At 45.9% G+C, this 13,331-nt stretch overlaps 1 long non-coding RNA gene across 1 annotated transcript; it reads right to left on the bottom strand.

The window, feature by feature from the left end:
* Positions 1-5,581: 5,581 nt before the first annotated feature.
* Positions 5,582-13,227, bottom strand: LOC142456603 (uncharacterized). Its single transcript, XR_012786077.1, has 3 exons — positions 11,032-13,227; positions 7,925-8,022; positions 5,582-5,771 (listed from the first exon to the last, which is right to left on the bottom strand). It is a non-coding gene; the product is annotated as an uncharacterized LOC142456603 (long non-coding RNA).
* Positions 13,228-13,331: the final 104 nt, after the last annotated feature.

The raw sequence follows: 13,331 nt of genomic DNA, 5'->3' as shown, positions 1-13,331 counted from the left end.
AGTGTAACTCTTGTTCATGCGTCTCCCGAGGACCATTTTGAGAAGACTGGGGTTGTGAAGGGTGAAATTCGTAACTTTTTTTTTAGCTCACCTGCCATTGATTCAGTTGGCAGGTGATTGCAGGGGACTGTCTCTGTGTCAGGTGTAAAGAGTGTTTCAGGGCAATAATGTCAGGGAGGCCCCAGCCTAGTGGGTCCACTCTCTGGATTCTTGGAGAATCAGAAGTTCTGTTCCACACGTCCCTCCCCTTTCCATCTGCTCACATCTATTGTGAGCCTGATCAGGACAGTCAGTAGTGGGTAGCTGGGCTCGAGCTAGTCCTGCTGGTCTCCAGGTCTCAAACCAAGGAGCTCATGGTTTCTTGAGATAAAGAGTCCAGTGCTCTGCTTTCGGCCCCGATTCTTTGATAGCCTTTTCCTCTTTTGCTCCAGACCAAATAGTCTCGTAGATGGCCGTTTACAAGCTTGTAGGATCCCAGAGATGACTCAGGAAACGAGGGGGAAGAACTTTGTGAGCTATGCTGTGCAACTGACTGACTTGACCCCCAGCCATCGTGACCCTAAATTTTCAAGCCAAGAAAAAAAATCCTGTGAGGTGATTGGTGATGTCTAAAACATACCTGCATTTGTAGTATCTCTGTGTACCTATCTCTATGTCTTTTTTGTTGTTAAGAAATTATACACATTGTGAGTGTACATGACTTACCAATGCATCCCTTTTTCCAGTGGACTGCTTAGTAAGCATCAGCTATACTGGGCAAGCCATGCAGTTTCCACCCATCGTTGGTGCTGCCTTTCCAGCTCCACAAGAAATGACTGCGATTTAGATTTGGACTCTCTCCGGCAACCACGGGGCATATATATATATATATATATATATATATATATATATATATATATATATATATATATATATATATATATATAGCCCTGTTCTCATTCCATCAAAGTGGAATCACACAAGGCTTGTCCTCCCGCGATGGACTCATTTTGCTCAGGCTACTGTCCTCCAGGCTCACCCAGGATGAGGTGGGAGCCTGTTTTTCTTCATGGCTACGTAATACTCCATTGTGTGTGCGTCATGCTGTTTATCTGTTGATCCTTTGAGAGACTCTGAAGCTGCTTCTCTTTTTGCCATCGTGACTAATGCTGAGATGAACATAAATGTGAGTAGGTTTATTCCTGTCTCCTCTATTGAATTGTAGGCTACATACATTTGCCAAATTCTTCCACCATCACTAACCCTATAACGCCTGAATTTTTAATTTCAGGAAAAAATTTTTTTTGTTTTTATTCATTCTTTTGTTTTAATAGTTTTATTAGGGGCTTATAATGCTTATCACAATCCATACATACATCAATTGTGTAAAGCACATTTGTACATTCATTGCCCTCATCATTCTCAAAACATTTGCTCTCCACTTACGCCCTTATTCATTCTTTACCTTCATAGTTATCAATATATAAACAAAATATACTAAAAATATAAAATTTGCGATATTTTTTAAATGTAACCAAATTGTCACATTCATCCATAGATTGCTCTTCCAATATAAATCTGAATTTGATTGTACCCCCAAATTGCTCAAGTTCCTGGCTACTCAGTGCAAGAGGTTTATTGGAATTTTGCTGGATTGCATAAAGATTTGATTGGTCGACAATATGAGTAATGATATCCTGTGAGAAAAAATGTCTAAAATATTCAACAGGACGTTTTACTACCGCAGAAGAATCTATTTGTCCCAGCCACTCAGGCATAGGTCTAGCTGTACCGTCTCCAGAAATGTGCTGGCAAAGAGGAATTCTTCGATTTCTTGATGTAGATGGCTTTGAACTTGTAGTTATTGGAATTGATTCTTCAACGTCAACTGAAGTTTCTAACTCATCTTCACTAGTATTATCATTACTAACTACGAGGTCTTCTAATTCATCCAAATCAGAATAATTGGGCATATATTCACTTCCAATCATGGGAAAAATATTGTTATCAAAATAGTTTGAATAGCAATATAATTAAAATTTTATATTGTAAAATCAAAATTTTAAAATACAATACACATTTTATTTACCAATTTCATCCATATTAGCATCTGGTCCCTTGTCTGAGCTATATCACTTCCAACTAGGTCATAAATTTACCGTTTTCCATAAAACAAATCACAATCCATGCTGTGGTAATTTTTGTCACTGTCGATTCAAAAGACGAACGTAACGGATTCATTATGTTTTGAAAAAGCGAAATATATAATAAATAGAGTATTTTATATGAGTATTACACCTTTGACATAAAACTTACAGTTTTATGAACATATACAAAAAATATCAACATTAAAACTTCACTAGATTGAAAATTATCGTAAAATGCACTGAATGCCAATGACCACTTAGCCTCAGACGCACAATCAGTCAAAGCACGTCCCACCGTTCAAGCATTCTGCCCTGAAACGCGTGACTAGCAGTATCCATCTGCACTAGTAAAGTGCGGCTCCAAAAGCTTTATAATTTCGGTACCAGATACGTTTTAATGAAGAGGGACCTGAAAGGACAGCGGCTTGATGGTGTAGAAGAGGCGAAGACAGAAACAAGGGGTGCTGTCAGCCATCCAAAGAGAGGAGTTTGAAAAATGTTTCCAAGAATGGAATCACAGATTTGGCAAAGATATTACCATATAAACTCGAGTGTCAGCTGACCCAAATATCAGCCGAGGCACCTGATTTTACCATAAAAACTGCATTAAAAATGTGCTGAAAAACTTAGCTTATACACAAGTCTATATGGTTAGTATAATGGAGAGTACTTTAAAGGTGATAGGTTTTATAAAAAATAAATACATAGCTTTGAAAAAAGAGGATTTAAAAATATATGGACTCTTTAGGTAGCTTTAATTTTAGTTATTTTTAGGAATCACTGTACTGGTTTCCATAATGGTAATACCATTTTACCCTCCCACCAACAGTGAATAGGGGCTTCACTTTCCCACAGCCTTTCCAACACTTATTCTCCCCCACCCCCTGTTGTTTTTTTTTATCCATGCTAGCACAGTGAAATGATATTATTGTGGTTTGATCTGCATCTCCCTAAGGAGCCCTGGTGGAGCTTCGAGGTAAGGGAACCGCAGGTCTATGGCTCACACCTAGCAGCCACTCTTTGGGAGAAAGAGGAGCCTGTCTGCTCCCATAAAGACTTACAGTCCTGGAGACCCTGGATCAAGTCTCTCGGAGTTGGAATCAACTTGACGGCGGCGGGTTTTGTTTGGGGGCTTTTCATGGCTAAGAACCGTGAGCACCTTCTCCGTGTAGTTGTCCGCTGCCTGACTGTCCTCTTGGGCGATGTGTCTGTTCATGTCCTTTGCCCAGTGTTTGGCTGGGTTATTTCTTTCTTTCTTGTAGAGTTGTAGACATGGTATAGCTGTTCTGGATAATAGACTCTTCTTGTGGCTGCCTCGTACATGTTCTAGCTTTTCTGAACCTTCACCAGATATATGACTAGAAAATATTTTCATTCTGTGGTCTAGGATTTTGTTGTTGTTTTTCTTCACTTTCTTGGTAGTGTCTTTTGACACAATTTTTTTTAACGAAGTTCAGTTTACCTGCGTCTCCCTTGCTTTGTGTTGCAGTGTTGTACGGATGAAACCACAGCTACATGTTATGAACATCCACACTTGGGTCTCTTTCCACGAGCTTTGCACTTTTAACTCTTACCTTTCAGTCCTTGCGACATTTTCAGCTTCAGTTTTGTCTGTGGTATCAGGTGGGTTTTCAAACGACAAGTTCACTCTTTTGCGTGGCGACAGCCAGTTGTACTGTCACCATTTGTTGAAAGATGACCCTTCCTCTGCTGAGTGTGTCAACAATCAATGGGACAGGGTTCAAATGGCAGTGGCCGCTCTAAAGGTCATTGAGAAGCTTGCGAGGGTGGAAGAGGGGGAGCAGGGTGGGCGGGAGGGGTATCTTGATGATGGTGGAAGAATTTGGAAAAGACCTTCACACATCTTGAAGAGTGTCATCGTGGTGGCTCCATAGATACATAAGCTTCCCTCAGGCGTTTAAAAGAAGCAGGTGCCCGTCGAAGAACCTTTCCTTTCCCCTGTAACATAGAGCCAGGTCTTCAGCTTTCCCCTCTCTAACAGACAGGTCCAGCTTCATCAGGAGGTGCACGGCCGTTACACACACACACATACACACACACACACACACACACACACACAGGCTCAAACCACTGAGAAGAGCGGGGAAGGAAACACACCACGGAACAAGAGAGGGTGTCTGGACAGCGTGATAGATTGATGGCCAGGGAGCTGAGAGGTGAACAACAAAAAATATCAGCTATGCAAAGGCCTGGAGGAAGTAGATTCTGGGCAGAACACAAAGCAAGTGCAAGGCCGTCGTGTGTGAGAGAGATTGGAGCCTGCAGGGAACGCAGGCGTGGCCAATGCGTCCGAGCACTGTCTTGGCAAAGACAAGATGGAAGAGGAGGGCAGGCTGCCCCTTGCCAGCTTTTAGGTTGGGCAGCTGCGGTTGTGTCCTCAGTGCGCTCGGGTACAAGTCATCGGATGGTTTTAAGCAGGGCAGTGAGAGGAAATGATGGACGTTAATTGAAGACTGTCCTCTGGTTTCCGGGTGGACTCTGGAGCTGAAGGCAATAAGGGTGGGAGCAGGGAGGCTGCGAGGATGTTGCTGCCGAGGGTCAGAGGCGAAGGTCACCTGGATGAGATGCAGGAGAAGCAGAAAGACTCAGCAGGCATTTGGGGATCCAGGTGAAGGCAGCCACGGTAGCTGGGCATGCTGCAGCCGCAGAGTCACCCCTCCGTTTATAGCTCGGCTAGCCAGGTGGGTGGCTGCCTGCTGCCTTAGCTCCCTGTATTTGCTGAGATGCGTAAAAACAGGCGCAGAACCAGTTTGGGGGGTTGGATGAGCTCAGGGGAATTTACGGATAGGATAGGACAGGCCTAGACCTTGACCTCCGGGAGAGTAGTCATCACAGGGGTAATTAGGTTGAAGCTGCTCAGCACCGTCTCGGGTGATGATGTGACTTGCGCAAGGTGCCGGTAAACCGAAATTCATTCAAGGATGGAAGAGAGGCTTCCAGGGGAGGGCAGGGGCTGAGGGATAAAGATGAGGGGTGGCATGTGGAGAAGATGTGTGTGCGTGCGTGTGTGTGTAGAAAGGATTGGGCACTATTTCCAATTCCACCTTTAGGTGTACTAGAAAAGTTTACTGCTGCTTTCCCTTATTTACCAAGTGAGCTCTCAAGAAGAACATGCATATTTCTCATGTGAACAGACACGGAATTGAAACGTTATTAAGTTTCTGGCCAATGGAACTAATATGTAGACCCTGACAAGGTACTTCTATATCCAGTGTTGGTGGGAAGAATTAATAAGAATCTATACATATGGAATATGTTAAAGACAGAATATCAGTAATAAAATAGACACTGTTAATATCCATAGCACGAATAGCAGTAAGAAGATATTATTAATATTAGTAATAAAGTGACAATTCTATTACAGTGAATAATAGATAGTATAAAAGGATTCAATAAGAAGGCGCACATAAAATATACCAGATTGATTTTTTTGCCCAGTTTAAATTGCTGGTATATTACAGAAATATTGATACTATACTAATATTTGGTGCTGGTGGTAGGTGGCGGCAAGTGAGGGTCAGCTCCCAGAGGAGCCCAGGTACACCACAGGTTGGTCCTACGTCATCCTCACACGTGGTGTGTGTCCCTGTGGCAGCCACTGTGCCAGTTCAGCTCATCGAGGATCTGGTAAAAAGAATATAAAACTGAGCTCATTTGTGATGAGAGAGGCTGCAGTAAACATATTCATTTACTACTTTTACCCCCATTATTTTCGCTCTCTTTGCCTTATAATTGTTTGTTCTGTTTATTCTATGGCTTTACATTTTGTTTCCCTGTTTCTACACAATACGGATCCTTACTGATAAGTAAGCAATGTTGTGAGGCACTGCCGAATCCGTTGGACGCACAACTGAAGGAAACCCGGCCTGGTCCGTACTATCCTCACAGCGGTCCTCAGGCTTGACCTGTGGTTGGACAAGCCGTCTCCTTGACTGCCTTCTGCCTTTCTCGTTCCCACTGTCCCTCCACTGTCCCACCAAGCAGGATGTCCTTTCCCAGGGACGGTGTCTCCTGATAATGTGGCCAAAGTATGTGCGGCAAAATCTCGCATTACTATGCACATAAGTCATAGCAATTATCAGTGAGTGACCACACTAAAAGGTCAGAGTTCACAGAAAGTGCCGGTGGTGGCAGAAGGTAAAATTAATGAATTTGAGGGCTCAGTTCTCTCAGTTTCTTTCCTGAAAGCCTGGTGCCTCTTACTGTATGCGCACAGAATTTTGTCTTTTTCTTTTGTCTTATAGATTTCTCAAAGACTAGGAGCTGGTGGTATTATCAGTAACCAAGTGGATATGTGAAATGGAGGCTTCACGTTCATTAGTGATACCTTCAGTTCCACTATCCGCAACATGATTCTTTTTTTTTTCCGCAACATGATTCTTTTGTGAATTGTCATACATAATACTTTCAATACTCCTAAATTAGCAAAGAGATTTAAGAACAAGTCAACCACCACAAACGTGTTGCCTGCCCGGGATTGCCTTCTGGTTGGGATTGCTCCCTATTCTTGCCCTTGTGACTCACCTTTGGGTGGAAATGTTTTCAACTTTCTTAGAAATGTTATCAATTTTGCTATTTTGTTTAGAAGGCGTTAACAAATGCACTCTGCTTTGCTAATGACAGGAGATACCTGTACATATTGTGTTTTTGTACGTTCTTGGATGGATGGATCTATATAACCCAGTAACTGGGTTAATTGTGGACACAGCAGGGGATGTTGGGGGGAATGGGAAGCTAATTAATTAATAATGACGAGCACAAGAATGAAGGAAAAATTCTAAAACTGATTGTGATGGTGATTGTACAGCTCTTCTTGCTTTGAGTTGTAGGCTATTTGGATGTCCTAATGAAACTGTTTTTTTTAACTGTTTATAAAATAAATAAAATGACAGGAAATAAAAAGGAAATTACCTGGATATAAAATAGCCTTTGATCACAACACCCCTATAGTCCACAATACTTTGGGGCAAGACACTGTGGATAAGTGAGGAAGCCTTTTCCATTTCAGTACCAACTTGACTTCACTTTTCCCACCACATAAATTGCCCTTGGTGGTACTTTTAAAAAAGGTCTGAGTTAGACTTACTCCACTGCCACCAGGTCCATTCTGACTTGTAATGATCTTACATGGGGTTTCCAAGGCTGGACATTTTTATGGGAGCAGACAGCCTCATCTTCCTCCTGCAGAGGGGCTGGTGGGTTTGAACTGCCAACCTTACCATTAGCGGTCGACTGCTTACCCAACAACCCCATCAGATAGGACTCTGTCTATCACTATTAGCCTCCTTATTTTCTCTCTGCCATATCATTGGCTGTTTTGTCTATTCTGCGGCTTTATTTTATTTTTTAAAGAGCTTCTTTGATATTTCTTATGTGGAAATACATTGTAAATTCCTCTTCATCATCAAAGGCAACCAAGAGATGTATGACGCCCTGTAACCACATTGTTCTCGGTTAGTAAAATAATCATTAAAAAACACGGGTTCTTTGTAAAGACTAGCGAGCCTGAGTGATGTAGTCCTTACGCACTGGCTTGCCAATCGCAAGGTCAGCAGCTTGAAACCACCAGGTGCTTCACGCGAGATATACAGGACTTTGAGTTTCCACCAAGACTAAGTCTCTCTTGGCAGCCCATGGGGGTCGTTCTACCCCATCCTACAGGGTCACTACGAGGCAGCACTGACTCCATGGCAGTCCGTTGGGTTTGGGTGTAAAGACCAGTAATACCGATACACCCTTAAGAGTCTAACTAAGAAGTAAAGGTAACAAAGCATTACTCATCTGTCATTACGTCCTCCTGTGGTAGCTTGCATGTTGCTGTGTTCCACATCCCAGCAGGTGTCCCATGTGGACAGGTTTCAGGAGCGCTTCCAGGCTACGAAGGAGGAATCGGCAGTCCACTTCTGAGGGATTAGTCACCGAAATGTTCTGAACATCAGTGGGGCATGGCCTGATGCAATACCAGAGGATGATCCCTCAGGGTAGAAGACACTAAAAACGTGGCTGGGCAAGAACTGCGTCCTCAAGGCCGAGACAGCCTCAGTGGTGTGGATGTCACTGAGTTTCCAAGATCTTACTAGGCTGATGGGCTGTGACTCAAATGAGCAGAAACAGCTGGAGCACCCACCAATACTTGGAACGTGAGATGTATGTATGAAGAATGAATCTAGGAAAATTGGAAGTTATCAAAAATTAAGTGGAAGGCATAAAGATTGATGTCCCAGGCATCAATGAGCTGAAATAGACTCGTATTGGCCCTTTAGAATCAGGCAGTCCTTTGGTTCCTATGCTGGGAATGACAGATTCAAGAGGAATGGTCTCACATTCATCAGCAAAAAGAACAGTTCAAGATCTGTCTGGAAGTACAATGCTGTCTGTAATAGGATATAACCATGAGCCTACAAGGAAGTCCAGGTAATATGATTAGTACTTTGGTTTTACCCACCAACCACTAAAGCCACTGATGAACCAGGTGGAGATGTTTTTCACTTCTCCACTATGAAATCTGTCACACGTGTCGTCATGGGGGCACTGATCTCTACTGGAGTCTGGAACCGGAAAGTGAGACAAAGAGGAAGGATCTAGAGTTGAGAAATAGCCCGGGATCACATGATAGAATTTTGAAAGACCCATGACTTATTCATGACAGATCTCCTTCTCAACCGCATAAAGGATGACTATACTCATGAACCTGGCCGGATGGAAAACACAGGACTCAAACTCACTACCTCTGTGGACGGAGATGCCTGAGCAGCTCAGTATTTATTTGGATCCATCCACCTTCAGCACGCACGGGAGCAGCAGTCGAGCAGTCCAACGACATGTGGTGTGGTGGCGTGCTGGGGAGTCCACCTCGACTCACCGTGACCCTGAGCACCACAGAACGAAACACTGCCCAGTCCCGAGCAGCTTTCACGGTCGTTACGTCGGAGCCCACTGGAGCAGCCACTGTGTCAATCCATCCACCTCGTCAAGGGTCTCCCTCTTTTTTTTGCTGCCCTTCTACGCAAGCAGTCTCCCACAGATAACTATTTAAAAGCTTACCTTTGAGCACCCTGGTTTACAGGTGGCTCTGGATGACAGGAAATGCCCCAGATCCATCTGTAGAGTCCCCACATAGATTAAGCCTCCACAGAATTCCAGAACTTTAACCAAGGATGTGATCATGCCCTCTGGCAGAGTGGATCAAAAACTGGCTTAATTCCACCTCTCTCCAGCCAGCCCAGGGAGGGGCAGTCTCTCCTAGGGGCTTGCCCTTAATGGAGGTCACTGTACTGGGGATAGAAGGGGGGGTGTCATACAGTCTTGAGGCATGCCCAATTATCAGTGGTGTCTCCACTGCCTTGGTCAGAAGGTCATGGACCAATTTTATAAGCCCTTCTGTGTCTGACAGAACATACCTGTGTGTCTGATTCCTAATTGTGTCTGGCTTCTGCAGTCTCACCTGTGCCTGTGATGTATGGATCTGTCACCAATTGAGAGTTTATGATAGTTTTCTTTGTTCCCTGCCTTATTTCACTAGCATTCTGTGCGTCCTTGGATTATGACCTCGTGCTTCTGGTTTCCTGGTCTGTATCGTTGTGTTGTCTTTGTCTCTGTTAAGACTTAGTCATTCTTCTCCTTAAATGATATTTCAGATTTGGGGTCTCTTTGGTACCCCCAAATACTTCTTTTTTTAAAAAAGTAAAAAATCATTTTATTAGGGGCTCATACAACTCTTATCACAATCCATACATACACCCCAAAATAGTTCTGACAAGATCTGCCCCATCACCTTTTAAACATGTCACCATCTACTGATCTAGCCCCAGCCAGAGCACCAGCAATCAAGAACACACAATGAGAGGACACTCATTCTCCTTGCCCTGGCTCCTCCACTTCCCAACACCCTGCACCTTGACCATCTTCCAAGTCCACCACCTTTCTGAGTGGGAGAGTGAATGCCCCACATAAACTCGGGGAGAATGCGTCTGCATTGGTGCCAGAGAGATTCCTTATGAACAGAGCAGACAGAGTCACCTACCAAGTCACACTTGCTCTGAACCGCAGGATCTATCCACAGCCATTGAGTTGATTCTGACTCACGGAAGGACTACAGGGCAGGGTAGAACTGCCCCTGTGGGTTTCGGAGACCTCACTCTTTACGGGAGTGGAAAGTCCTGGCTCTCTCCCGTGGAGCAGCTGGTGGTTTCAAACTCTTGACCTTGTGGTTTGCAGCCCAATGGGTAACCTCTCTGCCACCAGGGCTCCTGTGCATCATAGGAGAGGTATGCTAGCCTCCATGTAAACCAAACTATCATCACCCACTACCCTTGGGTTGATTCCAACGCACAGCGACCTTGTAGGGTCCGGCAGAACTGCTCTGTACAGACGAGGGTTCCCAAGGCTGGCGTCTTTACGGAAGCGGACTGCCACATCTGTCTCCATCCAGGCGGCTGGTCGGTTCAGATCACTGACCTTGCAGTTAAGCAGCCGAACTCCTAGAATCTGCACCACCAAGGCTCCATTTGCATATGCAAAAAGGCCCAAGTCATTAGGATATTTGGCTCCAACCCTGTTATGTTGCTCTAATGTATAAATTGTGATGAACATCTATCCCAGTAATCTAAAGTGGATATATTTATAAAAGTATTGAATTAGCTGGGCTTACTTAGCTGATAGACTATTGAATCATTAAAATAAAAGCAACCAGAAGTTATTTATTGGTGACGGCAGGTGCTAAACTGAGGGTTTTAGGGGGTGGGGGGAAAAGACAGTGAAAGAAATAGCAAACGAAGAAGTAAAGAGCTAGAGACGAAAGAAAATCCAGATGTTTCCCTCAGAGGGTACACCTAGTGTGCAAAATGCGGGAAGGCGAGGAGGTATGCGCCCACAGACGACTCACCTGTGCTGAAACACTTCAGAGGCAGCTGAATTCAGACACAAAAAAGGCGATGGCTGGGATTGCCGCAACCATCTGTGTTTGGTCTGCAATTGAGATTCTAAACGGGATGCACTGTGGGTCAGTAGAAAGAGAGGCAGAAGGTGGGGCCACGGATCTTTGCAATGACAGACAGGGATGGTGATGCCAGCCAGGGAGCGATCGGATGCGGGATGAGCTTGGTTGGAACACGTCCAGGCGACACGTCCGTGGCGTCTTCTGGTGCAGGCACCTTGGCCGGTAGTTAGATGCTGCACGTGGTGGCCAGGCGGAGATGTCTAGACGTAGGCAGATTTAGGCATCCCCACACAGGTAACCACCACAGGGGGTGGGGTGGGGTGTGAGGCTGTCACTGGACTGTGGTGGTTTGCATGTGGCCGTGATGCTGCAAGCTGCGTGGGGGGCTGGTGAGCACGCATTTGAAAACCTGCGGAAAGATGAGGCCCTGGGGTGGAAAACTGAATCAAGCTCCCTGCCACCCAGTGGATGACCACACACAGGGCCCTGTAGGACAGAGAACTGCCCCTGTGGGTTTCCCAGGCTGCAACTGTTTTTGCTTGCTTGTTTGAAACGAACTTGTCCGTCATGAAAGAATCCAAGTCCTGTCGCAGTGTTACTTGTCCTCCTTGTACAGCTGCTCAAACGGTCAGCTTGGCGGGGGAAGGAGTCTGCGGGGATTTTAAGGCTGTGACTCTTGACTCTCTTTTTAAATTTAAATTTAGTTTACTGTTTATCTATATATTTCCTTGTTTGTGGACGATAATATACCAAGAGAAATAAATCCCATGTCGTTGCACAGCCGTCTCATTAAATCAGTGACAGGGTCCCCTGAAACCCCACTCCCCCGTGTGAGGCCAGGCTGACTAGAGAAGCAAATCCAGTGACACTCCTACATGTGTAAGGAGGAGCTTGACATCAAGAAGTGATTGTGTATCAGGAAAACATCCCAGCCCAGTCACACTCAAGTCCGTCAGTCCCTCACGCAGCCACATGCAATGATGCAGAATGCAGGAAGATCACAGGCCGTGTGGATCCAGTGGCACAGCTCCTCACAGGAGACAGGTCTCCCAGTCATTTGCCATCAGGAAGGGAAAGGCAAGAGAGGGCTGGGGGGAGGGGCGGGGAGGCGCGCGCGCGTGTGTGTGTGTGTGTGTGTGTGTGTGTGTGTGTGTGTGTGTTTCCCAGGGCACTCCTTATGATTGTCAGGTTGAATATCATCTCAATAGTTTTATATATTTTCAAGTTGACATGACATTATATAACTACCACACCCACATAGGTGGTGTCCGTCGTTCCCGGCTTCCCACCTCTTTGGGCACCTTGGTGGTGTAGTGTAGTCGGTTTCGAGCTGAGCAGCTAACCACAAAGTCAGCGGGCAGTTCCGCTTTGCCCTTCAGCATCACTATGAGAGGAGTCGACCAGGTGACTGTTGGTGTAGTGGATTATGCATTGAGCGGCTCACCTCAAGGTCAGCAGTTGGAACCCACCCACTGCTCCACGGAAGAAAGACCAGGCTGTCTGCTATGGGAAACATTTCATTGGGAACCCACTGGGCAGTTCTGCTCTACCCACAGGCTTGCTGTGAGTCACAATCGACTTGATGGCAGTGAGTCTGGTCTGGCTTTCCCAATTGTTATTCCACACAACCAACGCTTCAGTGCCTTCTGTCCGTGGCAGGTCCTGCAGGATCTTCTTGAAATTGAAAAATGGTTAGAGGAGCCCAGTGGCATAGTGGTGACGCGTTGGCCTGGGAGCCACACAGTCGGCAGTTTGAAACCACAAGCAGCTCTGCGGGAGAAAGACTGGGCGTTTCACTCCCGCAACGCACGGGGGTCACTATGAGTCAGCACTGACCGGGTGGCAGGGTGTTTGGTTGCTTTTGGCAAAAAACGGCTCAAGCTTCGGTGCTGCAATCCCTAGCGCATGGAAGGCGCTCAACGGAACACTTAAATGAATGAACCCGGGGAAGACACAGAGTCCGGGAGAAGACGGTTCTCGTCAGAGAAAGGACTTCCAGTTGCACCCACTAACGGGCCAGCCTTTCGCGAAAACGTCGAGACGCCGTGCTCGCTCAGCTGTTCTTAAATCAATGCCTCGCCAACCTGCCCGGTGCTGCAGCCTCGGGGGCAAGTCCCCCCACCGGGCGAGTGGGAACGCGAGGCCGCCGGCGGCCGCCCCTCCGGGCCGAGGCTCGCAGCGCGGGGCCGCGGGCGGACGGGCGCGGGGACCGGAAGCGGGTGGCCGCCGCAGCCATGGGAACCGTG

This window comes from Tenrec ecaudatus, chromosome 9 (assembly GCF_050624435.1).
Source record: "Tenrec ecaudatus isolate mTenEca1 chromosome 9, mTenEca1.hap1, whole genome shotgun sequence".
NCBI lineage: Eukaryota > Metazoa > Chordata > Mammalia > Afrosoricida > Tenrecidae > Tenrec > Tenrec ecaudatus.
The sequence above is the reverse complement of the archived record's forward strand: the minus strand, read 5'-3'. Positions and strand labels throughout refer to the sequence as shown.